Source organism: Tursiops truncatus, chromosome 2 (genome assembly GCF_011762595.2).
Source record: "Tursiops truncatus isolate mTurTru1 chromosome 2, mTurTru1.mat.Y, whole genome shotgun sequence".
Classification (NCBI taxonomy): Eukaryota; Metazoa; Chordata; class Mammalia; order Artiodactyla; family Delphinidae; genus Tursiops; species Tursiops truncatus.
The window spans coordinates 83,452,880-83,466,011 of NC_047035.1; positions in this window are offsets into that span (position 1 = coordinate 83,452,880).

Genomic DNA, 13,132 nt, shown 5'->3' on the forward strand with positions numbered 1-13,132 from the left:
ACCAGGGAAGCCCTACACAATATCCTTTTACTGAACAAAAGCAGCGGAAAGCAAAGGTTAAAGTAAAAGAAGCAGATTCTACATGTAGTCATTTGGCTCTTCCGTGTTACAATTTTCCAGGAGATAACCTTGCGGGGGATGAGCAAGACTCAGCAAGGGGATGGCAGTGAGAGTGTTGCATGAAGCGGGAGTGGCATCTTACTAGTAAGAAAACGTTAGGGGACTTCCCTGCTGGTACCGTGGGTAAGACTCCGTGCTCCCAATGCAGGGGGCCTGGGTTCGATCCCCGGTCGGAGAACTAGATCCTGTATGCCGCAACTAAGAGTCCACATGCCACAACAGAGATCCCGCGTGCAGTACAACCAAGACCCGGCGCAGCCAAATAAATTTTTTAAAAAAGAGAGAGAGAGGAGACCCTTAAGTTAGGAAAGTGCAGACCAGACCAGGTAGGTCACTGAAGGGCAGACTGAGGGGACAAAGCCGTCCAGAGGGGCTCACTGAAGGTTTTACAGCAGGGGCTAAGGAGGCCATGCAGTGGTTTAGGAAGCCAGGGAGGAGGCTGAGTCCAGATCGTGGAGGGAGGGGTCTGTACCAGAGAGGGAAGAGGAGTTTCCAGGAAAGGGTGAGCAGGAGAGCCTCAGGAGGCCTCAGAGCATCAGCATGGCGGGTGGGGGGAGAGGGGCAGGGCAGCCAAGACAGCATCTAGGACTCAGGCCTGGGGTCCTCATGGATGTGGGGAGCAGGCCGGGCTTGCCTGCAGGTGCCCAGGGTGCTCCTTCCTCTAGGCAGGCAGAGAGGCTGGAAGGCTGGCTTGGGACAGACAGGCTCTCCCCATCTTGAAGCTCATCACAGGGGCCTCTCATGGGGATGAGGTGTGGGTGGGGTCACACCCTCCAGGGATAGGGAAAAGGTCTGGCACAGTTTTCAGGGGCGGAGAGGACAGAAGCCCAACAGAAGGCCAAGGGATTGCTGAGAGCTGGCCTTTGGAATGGCAGGGGGTGGATGTCCCGTCTCTGGAGGTAGTATCACCCAGCCTAGAGGCTTCAAGGCAGAAGAGGGCAACCAGGGTGAGAGAGAGCATGCTGAAATGCCTGGGACACCACAGTCATCACAGGGAAGAGGAAGCAGCCTGAGGGTGTGGAAGGGAAGTAGGGTGACCAGTTGTCCAGGTTTGCCTGAAACTGAGCCCATCTTAGCACTGAAAGTCCTGTGTCCAGAAGTCCCCCCATTCCTAGGCAAACCTGGATATCTGGTCACTTTATGGCGAAGGAGGCTGGGGCAGGGAGGGAATCTTCACCTGTGAGTGAAATACTCTGAGTGAGGCCAGTGGCTAAAGATGTAGATGTGTCCCTCAGGAAGATCCCACTGTGAGTAAGGGGATGAACGATGAGGCCAGGAAGACAAATAGGTCGTCAGTGCTAATACTGATAATCATAATAACACCTTGCACTTACATCTAACACTGCCAAAGCCCTCACACATGTGATGTCATTTGATCTCATCAAGCTTTGAAATCTGTGGATTAGCCAGGGCTAGTGTTACTCGATTCTCTTTGGAGATCAGGGTCAGTGACCTGCCCGAGAGTCTCGTGGTCGGGTGGGGGCCTCCCGCTGCACTGGCCCCATCCCTGCAGCACCCTCTCCAGCCCAGGTCAAGGCCGCCCACCTTTACCCTCCTGCCAGGAGAAACCTGTCCCCCCAAACCCTGCAAAAGTGCCTGGCTGTCCCACCTCCTTCCCCACCCCACCCCCCAGGACAGCCCAGGAGCAAGGGCCTTGCTGGCTCTACTGACAGGGATTGGGGGTCACAGAGAGGGCCGACATCCTGCCTTTTGGCCTTCACCATCAGTCCACACGCTCCCTGAGGCCCCCCCACCCATGGCCTCTACCGCTTCTGGAGATGCCCTCAGCCTCTCCTCTCCCTGAGCCCAGAAATGTCTCTCCTTCCTCCCAGAGTGCCTTTCTTCTCCACTTGGTGTGCCTTTCTGGCAGGGAAGGGCCACCTCTCTCTGCCAGGCAATAAACAAAAGCACTCGGTAAGCACTTACTGTCTGTAAGGCACAGTGCCAGAGGGTAGAGGGGACCCACACGTGGTCGAGGCTCTGCTCACCCCCAACATCTTAGGATTGGGTAGAGGGATCCCACGGAACATCGTGCTCTGCTATAAATTGATTCCAGGACTTCCCTGGTGGCACAGTAGTTACAAATCCTCCTGCCAACGCAGGGGACACGGGTTCGAGCCCTGGTCCGGGAGGATCCCACATGCCGTGGAGCAACTAAGCCCGTGTGCCACAACTACTGAGCCTGAGCTCTAGAGTCCGTGAGCCACAACTACTGAGCTCGCGTGCCACAACTACTGAAGCCTGTGCACCTAGAGCCTGTGCTCCACAACAAGAGAAGCCACCACAGTGAGAAGCCCACGCACCCAACAAAGAGTAGCCCCCGCTCGCTGCAACTAGAGAAAGCCCGCGCGCAGCAACGAAGACCCAACCAGCCAAAAATAAATAAATAAATAAGACATTATTAAGCAAGACTAATCCATTAAAAAAAAAAACAAATTGACTCCAGTGTGCCCACCCACTGCTGTGGACATCCTCCTCACCTCCCGGAGGCTGCACCCCACCCAGACCACTCAGACTGTCCTCGCTTCTCTGTCCACCCCGTCAAGATGGGTCTACCTCTAAATTGGGAGGTTGGGATTGACATATACACATTACTGTATATAACATAGATAACTAATAAGGACCTATTGTATAGCACAGGGAACTCTACTCAATACTCTGTAATGACCTATATGGGAAAAGAAGCTTAAAAAGAGTGGATATATGTATATGTATAACTGACTCACTTTGCTGTACACCTGAAACTAACACAACATTGTAAATCAACTACACTCCGATAAAAATTAAAAAAAGAAAAATGATGGGTCTACCTCCTCGGCCCAAGGCCTCCGTACCTCCTACTGCCTGCCTGCAGTGATGCAGATCCTGAGCCCAGACCCTGACTCCAGAGATGCAGAGAACCAGGGTACTGAGCCTTGAGCCCAGAGCGTGAGGCCCCACTGCCCTCCTCAGCCCTGCAGTCCCCTCTCCCCCTTGGACCTTGGGGGTCCATGAAGCCATAGGCCTCTCCTTTTAGCTTCCTGCCAAAGGCTGGGGCTGGGAGTGAACAGGTCATGACATCAGGGTCCCGGAAGGGGAAAAGGAGGATTCCTGGAAGAGGGGGGCTGGGAGGGCTGGGGAGGGCAGGGCGTGGTGGTCACAGGTAGTACCATTCAGGCAGCGTGGGCTGAAAGGTGTGAGCTCTGCAGGCACCGCGCCTTTGTAAACCTCCGCCTGCCCTCCGTGCACTAGCTCCCCTAAGGCTCACAGCAAATATGTACATGATGGATTAATAACTCCCCATCTAGTCATAAACCAAAGTCCTTTGCCCACAGTGTTACCAAAGCAGGCGGGAATTTTTCAGAAATGCATTCCTGAAAAGAGAGACAACGTAATGTGGAGAAGGGGTCCAGGCTCTAGACTCAGATGGTCCTCGACTGGGACTAATTACACGCTGGCTGGGTGACCTCAGGCAAGTGTCTTAACTTCTCTGAATCCTGGCTTTTCCTAATCTATAAAAAAGAGGAAGATAATAACACCTATCCCCAAGAGCTTATGTGAGATAATTGGTATTTTAAAAGAAACTGACACACAAATACTTTCCTTTCTTGCGCACCAGGGAAATAAAGGAGAATCAGTATTTTCCTCCTCTCCATTTTCCAAATTGTTTTCTGATGCAGTTATGTTGCTTCTGTTTTTACAGCTCTGATTGAGGCCAAAATGATATACCAGAAATGGCACAAAATGTACAATTTGATAAGTTTTGCCGTGTTTTTACCCCATGAAAACATCCTCACGATCAAGATAATGAACACATCCATGAAACCCAAAACTTTCCTCATGTCCCTTTCTAACGTCTCCCTCCAGCGCCCCCCCCACCATGCTTTCCCCGGGCAACCACTGATCTGCTGTCATTATCAATTGGTTCACATTTTCTAGAATTTTACACCATTCTAGAATTTTATAGACACTTATGTAGTATGGATTCTTCATGTCTTGCTTCCTTCACCAGCAGTTATTTTGAGGTTCACTTATGTTTCTGTGCATATCAATAGTTCATTCCTTTTTACTGTCGTATCCAACGGAGTGCATGCACCATGATCTGTTTATTCATTCACATATTGATGGACATTTGAGAAGTTCCCCAGTTTTTAGCTATTCCAAACAAAGTTACTACATTCAAGTATAAACCTTAGTGAGACCCAGGTTTTCCCTTCTCTCCGGCAAGTCACTGTTTAAAAATGAATTTAAAGCAGTTCAGGTACATCCAGGTCAACCAGGCTTTTTATAGGAGAACCTAGAGAGAGCAGCTGCTTTAACTTCTCTTCCTCCTCCTGCATGTTCTCGATTTCACATGGTGCTTGTTCTCCTTGATCGAAACAGGACCCCTCCGAGCCCCTTCGCCTAGTTGAGGGTGGGAGTGTCAGCTGGCCTCGGTTTCACCCATCACGGTAAGCCCAGGGGTGGGCATCACGAGCTCACGTCAGCCAGGGGACTGCCATCATGGGAAAAATCCTCCTCCTTCTTCCAGAAAATAATTTTTTTTAACATGTAAAAAAGAGAGAAAAATAAACAAAATATAAACCACAGAAATGGAGACCAGTTACTACCCAACAGTAACTACACTCCAACCTTGCGTTCATTCACCAGATTTTTATTGGGCACCTGCTGAGGGCCAGGAGAGCTGCTAAGGGCCAGTCCCTGGGGATACAAAGGTGAACAGATAGTCCCACGGAGCAGGATACAGGAGAAGAAAGATGCAGGGAGAGAGGGGATGCCTTGTAACAGGGGCATCTGGTCTGTCTGCAGGGGCCTAAGGGAAGCCAAGGGGTGTGGCACAAACAAGAGGCCAGAGGATTCAGCTGGGCTGGGCCACAGGGGCTTGCAGAGCACAGAGCAAGCTGGTGGTCTGGACTGCAAAACCCCAGGCTTGCTTCCCGCTTGTCGACATTCCAACCGTAAAGTCCCCTCTTCTTTTCTTTTTTTTCTTTTTTCAGTGTCCTGGAAATTTATTAATCTTATCCCCACTTCTATTTAAAAAAAATTTTTTTACTGAAGTATAGTTGATTTACAACATTATGTTAGTTTCAGGTGTACAGCATAGTGCTTCAGTATTTTGCAGATTATATTCCATTATAGGTTATCACAAGATAATAAGTATAATTCCCGTGCTATACAGTATACCCTTGCTCCTTATCTTTTTTTTTTTCTTTTGTGGTACGCGGGCCTCTCACTGTTGTAGCCTCTTCCGTTGCACAGGCTCCGGGCACGCAGGCTCAGCGGCCATGGCTCACGGGCCCAGCCGCTCCGCGGCATGTGGGATCTTCCCGGACCGAGGCACGAACCCGCGTCCCCTGCATCGGCAGACGGACTCTCAACCACTGCGCCACCAGGAAGCCCCCTTATCTATTTTATATATAGTAGTTTTTAATCTGTTAACCCCATACCCCTAATTTGTCCCTCCCCACTTTGGTAACCACAAGTTTGTTTTTTTTCTGACTCACTCAATTTCCACTCCCAGGCGAGCTCCCTGAGCTGGGGCAGCACATGTGAGAACTCAGGCCTGGGGCTTGGTTCCCAGGGCACAGATTCCAGAGGCTCCTCCACTAGGCTCCCTGTTTCCTCCTTCACCCATGGAAGCAGGTGATAATCTCACTGTTTTGTATGCGTCAGTGGGTTCACTAAGTGTGTGAAGCACCTGGGGCCTGGCATTTAGTAGGAGCTCCATGAGTGTTTAGAGACGGCCCTCTGGGTGCTAAACAGCCTCGCCAGGGTATAGGCCCCCTGCCTTGGTTCTGTGGCACCTTGTTACCAGGCTGATGGGGTAACGGGTTCTTCCCTGCTCCTTCCCACCCACTCCACCCTTACACACACACACCCCCCACACACACACCCTGTTTCCAGCTGCTCTTTGCCCAGTTAAAGATTAGCCCAGCCCCCCTCATTCCTCCACACCTTCAGCCCATGAACCTCCCAGTGCACCTGGCCCACCCCAGCCCCTCCCCATCCTTTACAAATACACCTGAGGACAAACAGAGCCTCAGACTGCCTCCTGCCCCCTGCTCTGCGCTCCCAGGTCAGGGTCTGGCTCCGCTGGCTGTGGGCTCTGTGAGTGCTGTGGGCCTGTGTGGTCATGGTCTCCCTGAGTATGTGTGTGTGTGTACTGAATTGGTATCTGTGCCTCTGTGTCTCTTTGTGTGGGTGTCATTCGTGTGCGCGCGCGCGCACGTGCGTGTCTCTCATAAACGCAATGTGGGTCTGTGTGCTATGTGTCTAGGTGCCTGACCCCACCCCTGGGTCTGCGCTCTCTTCTTGAGTTAGAATTGAATTTACAGCCTCTGATGCGCCAGACACAGGGGTTTAGCTGAGGGTCCAGGAGATTGTGTTAGTTCCCTTCCAGAGCCACCAACTCCTACCCCTCAAGCACCTTGGCCTGAACTGGGAAGAGACAGTCCAAGGCCTGTCTTTTTTTTTTTAACTGAGGTATAATTAACGATAAGGTTAGATTAGTGTCAGGTGTATAGCAGCTTGTACCTTCCAACCCCCTCCGCCCATTTCACTCAGGCCCCACCCCCTGCCTCTGGCAACCACCCATCTGTTCTCAGTATCTGTGTGCTTGAGGGGTTTTTTTGTTTGGGGAATTTTTTTAGGTTCCACATATAAGTGAGATTATATGATACTTGTCTTTCTCTGTCTGACTTATTTCACTCAACATAATGCCCTCAAGGTCCACCCATGTTGTCACAAACAGCAAGATTTCATTCTTAAGGCTGAAACAATGTTGCCAAACAATATGGCTAAACAATATTCATTGTTTATAATACTCATTTTATTTATCCATTCATCTGTTGATGGACACTTAGGCTGTTTTCGTGTCTTGACTATTGTAAATAATGCTGCAATGAACATGGGGGTGCATATATCTTTTCAAATTAGTGTTTTTGTTTTCTTTGGATAAATACCCAGAAGTGGAATTACTGGATCATATGGCAGTTCTATTTTTAATTTTTTGAGGAACCAACATACTGTTTTTCATAGTGGCTGCACCAATTCACATTCCCTCTTCTCCACATCCTCGCCAACACTTATTTCTTGTCTTTTGGATGATAGCCATTCTAACAGGTGTGAGGTGATATCTCGTTGTGGTTTTGGTTTTCATTTCCATGATGATTACTGATGTTGAGCACCTTTTCATGTACCTGCTGGCCATCTGTATGTCTTCTTTGGAAAAATGTCAGGTTCTCTGCCCATTTTTTTTTAATTAATTAATTTATTTCTTTATTTTTGGCTGCGTTGGGTCTTCATTGCTGCGCGAGGGCTTTCTCTAGTTGTGGCGAGCAGGGGGTACTCTTCGTTGCCATGCGTGGACTTCTCATTGCAGCGTCTTCTCTTGTCGTGGAGCACGGGCTTTAGGTGCGCGGGCTTCAATAGTGGTGGCACATGGGCTCAGTAGTTGTGGCTCCCGGGCTCTAGAGCGCAGGCTCAGTAGTTGTGGTGAACCGGCTTAGTTGCTCCGCGGCATGTGGGACCTTCCCGGATCAGGGCTCGAATCTGTGTCCCCTGCATGGGCAGGGAGATTCTTAACCACTATGCCACCAGGGAAGCCCCTCTGCCCATTTTTTAATGGGATTGTTTTCTTTCCAAGGCCTGTCTTTTCTCTTTCTACCAAGCCAGATCCTGGCTGGCCCTAAGGTTGTCTTTGCCACTCCCTCCCCAAGCCTAGTCCCATGGATCTCTTCCATACTCATCACTCACTAAGGGGAAGAAGGAGGTAACAGGAAGGACCATGGCATAGCTCAGAGGCTGACCTCAGCTGAACATTTCTTTCATAAGTAAAAGCCAGCAAAAATGGGTGGCTCAAAAGGTGCCAGGGGGACTTCCCTGGTGGTCCAGTGGTTAAGACTCCACGCTCCCAGTGTAGGGGGCCTGGGTTCGATCCCTGGTCAGGGAAGTAGATCCCACATGCTGCAACAAAGATATAAATAAATAATTTTTTTAAAAAAAACAAGAAAACAGTGCTAGGGGCCTGTCTTGCAAGGGGCTGGGGCTGTTGTAGTACAGAAGTGTGTGTGTGAACATTTGTGCCTCTATGTTCGGCAACCATATGACTACCAGAGTGCCCAGATGTCACGTAGTTGGTCTGTATGTCACATATTATATTCTGATTTGCGGGTCAGAAAAAAAATTAATTAATATACCACATTTGCACTGGGTCCATTCTGGAGTTGTCCATTATGACCTATGCACCAGCCCCAAGCAAGACAAGGCCAGCCTTGGCACCAGGGCACCTCAGAAGCTCCATCCTATGAGAGCACACTTATTGGCAAACGACAGATGGGCTCAGCCCCCAAGTCCTCTTCCAGTCCTGGTGGGAGGAGACAGGAACAAGCAGCTTGGATCAAGGAAGGTTTTCCATTCACTTGTGCCATGGGGGTAAAGGTCTTAGGATCCCCTGGATCCCCCAGAGGCCCCTACCCACCAACCCCATCCTCCCTGCTCTGGGTGCACCGATCTCTCCAAGTCTCCCTCCCCACCTTTATGCCAGGCGTCTACACAGGGACAAGAGTCTCTAGGGACTGAGTACTGTGACCTGACACATGGTAGGCATGCTACATGAATAATTAACATGATTGAAATTGACCCTAGTAGAAATGAATTAATAGGGAGCTTCCCTGGTGGCACAGTGGTTAAGAATCCGTCTGCCAATGCAGGGGACATGGGTTCGAGCCCTGGTCCAGGAAGCTCCCACATGACGCGGAGCAACTAAGCCCACACGCCACAACTACTGAGCCTGTGCCCTAGAGCCCGCGTACCACAACTACTGAAGCCCGCGCGCCTAGAGCCCGTGCTCCGCAACAAGAGAAGCCACTGCAATGAGAAGCCCACGCACTGCAACAAAGAGTAGCCCCCGCTCGCCGCAACTAGAGAAAGCCCGCGCGCAGCAACGAAGGCCCAACACTGCCAAAAACAAATAAATTTATTTTTTAAAAAATGAATTAATACATGATTGTGAGTCTGGGGGTGGATCTGGTGGGTCACGTGTGAGGGTGTAGGGTTCAGGGGTGCATAATGCTCTCATGTCTCTGTCTACCTACCATATGAATGAAGCCAGTGCATCTGCTCAACACCCTTGCCTGGCGCCTACTCAGTGTCCAGCTCCACAGTGAGTCCCAAGCTAAGCCACAGGGAGCAGTTTTATCCCTTTCATCCCTTGAAGGGTCTACGTGTGTACATCCTTGGGAAGAAGAAGGAGAGACCGCGATTTAGATCACAGTAAACTAAACTTTACCTGTTGACTCACAGGTGTTCTTTTTGTCACCCCCTGTGCTTGCCTCATAAAGATGGAGCCAGGTAAGTACTGCAGCGGGAGGCTGTAGGGTGGAAGAAGGAAGAGAGAAGGAAGGGGAGGGTGGTGAAGGCAGGGGCAATCAGTCAGTCACATCTACCACAAGCCGAGAGAGAGAGAGAGAGAGAGAGAGAGAGAGAGAGAGAGAGAGAGAGAGAGAGAGAGAGAGAGAGAGAGTGTGTGTGTGTGTGTGTGTGTGTGTGTGTGTGTGTGTGTGTGTGGTGGTAGGGTTCCAAAATGAAAACAAGCCCTTGAATTTTGTAATACACTCTACAGTTTAAGAAGCATGCCCACACATCCTTCATCTCACTAGATCTTCAACCTCAGGAGTAAAACAGGGAGGGGCTCCTCCTGCGTCCACATGCGCTCTGGGGAATTAGGGGTCATGCTCAGGGTGAGGCCCTGGAGGTGGGGCTGGGGCTGGAACCTTGAACACAGCTCTTGGCAGCTGTGCCATTGGCTCCCCTCAAAAGGAACAAAAGACCACGCTGCTTCCCCTCCTGTTCCCTGGTGGTCCAGTGGTTAAGATTTCGCACTACCCCTGCAGGCGGTGCAGGTTTCATCCCTGGTCAGGGAAGTTCCACATGCTGTGTGATGCGGCCAAAAGAAAAAGAGAAAAGAAATATACATCTCATCAAGGAGGCGATTCTCACCGAGGGAGCACTTCAGAACACCCAGGACCACTCAAATTGGTTACTGCAAGAATGAGCCCTCTGGGCCAGCAGCTGGGCAGTGAGGGCAGGCAGGACGGCCCAATCTAAGCAGACTTCCTGCAGGAATGCGACACAGAGTCAAGCAAGAGATAGTGCCAAGTGGCAGGAGACACGAGCAAAGGCTAAGAGCTGGGACCAGAAGGTCATTAAGCAGGAGCCAAGAAACAGCTGAGGATCTGAGCAGAGATTGGGCTGAGAAAAGTGGGATCTGGGGGGAGGAGGCAGAGGGGGAGACGGGGTGGGGCCCGCCTGAAGTTGGAAGTAGAAGAAACAGGGTTTCCACTGCAGACGCCTCCCTTAGCGTTAGGGAGTTTGGCCGAGGTTGGGAGGGCAGACAGCTGACAGAGTGAGAACAAGAACCCACACTTCCTAACTAGCCCCATCCCACCCAGGAGAACTCAGCTGGCTCTTGAGCCTTGTTGGAGGAGGGGGGTGGAAGGTGGGCACAAAATCAGCACCAGGAGGAAGACAGGATTCTTACTGCAGAACCAAATAACCAAAGCTATTTCTTTCTTTTCCCTTCCTTTCCCACAGGTCCAAAGGATAGAAAGTTCCCCAGCCGTCTCCCCCTTTTCCTCCCCGCTGCCACGTCCCCCAGACCTCCAGCCCCTTCCTAGACCCTCAGGGAGCGACCACAATGTCCCCCAGATGCAGAATAGGGAGGCCTCAGCCCCCATGGGTGGGGCGGGGCAGGGCATCACAGCGCAAGTTCACCCCCTACAGGCGTCAGCCTTCTCCTCTGCTCCTTTCCTGTTTTCCCATCTGTCTCTCTCCTTTTCTCACATCCCCTCCCTGCCCCGGCAGCCCATCCTCTCTCCTGCTGCTTCCCCTTCTGTTCCATGCTTCTCTGCATTCCTGGCTATTCACAGCCTCCCTGGATAGCTGGCTTGCTCCCAAATCCCAACCACACTGCAGGGCCCCAGTGACCTGCCTCTGCCAGAGAAGGGAGGCTGCCTGCCCTCCTCCCTGCTTCCCCCTCCCCCAGCCCCCACTGGCTACCACCAGCAGACCCAGCTCCTAGGCCCGGAACTGGCCCCACCACAAAAAGAGTCACAGAAGAGGCAAGCAGGGTGGGAAGTGGCAGTTTCCAGGCATCACTGAGCCTGGATGGGGCAGCGGCAGCCCTAACTTGGTCACAGGAAAGTCCCCTAACCATGGAGCCTGCCTCTTCCCCACTGGTTATAAGCCGTTTTCAGGCCCTAGGCGGCAGGAGCAGACTGGGGAGTTATCCACCCCCCAGAGTAGGGCCCCAGCCCTGCTCCCCCGGGGCCCCAGGTCCCCTGTGCCCAGCACCAGAAAAGCAAGGTAGCGTCTCCACTCTTCCCTAGGCCTGTGGCAAGAGGCAAAGAGACTTCTCTGGCCTTGGGGCCTCAGAAGTGGTTCCAGCCATGACAGAAGGTTAAACCACTTTTCCCAGGACTCTTCTGGCTTAGGCGATAAAGTCTTGATTTTACTTTCTATTCTTCCTGGTTTCTTGAGTCTGCCACCTCCTCAGGGACAGGCATGGGCTCACATGTACTCCCACTGTCACATACACTCAACCAGGCACATGCACCCATACACATGTATCTGTGCACACAGCAGGCATGTATAGGCGCCCACCCATGCACATGTATACAGACATAGCTATGTGTATGTAAGCGCAGCACATAGCCTTGTACCTGCACACACTACCTACAGAGAGGACACGCACATCCTTACCTTGTCACCTCCTACCTTTGTCTCCTCCCACCCTCCAGCTGCCTCTCCTTCTCTTTGGCTCCCGCATCTCCCCTCACCCTGCCTCCTGTCTCCTCCTTGCCCCTGGCCCTCACTGTGTTCCTCTGTAGCCTCCCCCAGCCCCACGTTCACTTCTAAGTAGTCAGCATGGCAAAACCTCTAATCACTCTGCATGGGTTCCTGGGTGAGGGAAGAGAGAAGATGAGATAATTCTGCTTCTTCGTTGCAGATAAAATAAACTGAGGTCCAGAGACTGGGAGTCATATCTCAGCTAAAGGAATGGAACCCAATGGATCTAGGTTCCTCCCCTTGTGTCTGCTCTGTGCTCTGGTTTCATCAAGGCAAAAGGCCCAGGGCTAGGAGCAGTCACTTGCTATCCCTGTCTCCTGACCTCCACAATGAGCCCCTGCTAGTGCCCAGGAATCCTGAGTCCCCTAGAGTAGGGGCTGGAGAGGGGGAAGGGGAAGGGAGAGGGAGAGTTGACTGCAGGTAAGATTGGCACTGACCTCTGACTCTAATATTGTTCATCCGGCTTTCCAAAGGGGCCCTGCCATGGTGGTGGGCATGGTCACGGCCCTGGCCCTGGGCACTGCCATGGTGGTAGGCACCCCCCTGGCATGGCAACCATCCTCCAGGTTCCCACCCTGAACCAGGGCACTGTCCTATGCGGGGCCACCCCCCAGGGCCCTGTGGGCACCCCACTGGCCCACATCACTGAGGAAGCAGAAGAAACAGGACATAAGAATGGAGAGCATGACCTGGCATGGGGCCTGAACCAGAATCTTCTGGATCTAATAAACAGCCTCCTGGAGGCCATGTTCTACCTTAAAAGAGCCTATCTTCCTTCACATCCAAACTGGCACTCAGGGGGCCCAGTGGTCTCTGAGTTCCCTAGTTGTGAAAATCGGCACCCAGTCAGGCATTCTCAGTAGTGTCCATAGCATACGGTTGAATAAGGTCACCCCTCCTTTTGTTTTCACTTCTGCCCCACCCCCCATCAAAGGGTCTCAATCTCAAGTATGGTCTCATCACATCTATCCCATCATATATACCCAGACCTGGTGGGCCTTCCAAGGTTCCATCTTACATGCCTCACCCTACAGGTCAGAAGCCTTCAATGGATCCCTAACTCTCCAGATGTTATTTCTCACTATCCCCTGAAAACACATAGAAATTTCCAGCCTCTTAAACTTTGCACAGTTTCCCCACCACCACCTCCACCTCACCCCCAGGTCAGGAATGCCTTCCTTCCAAG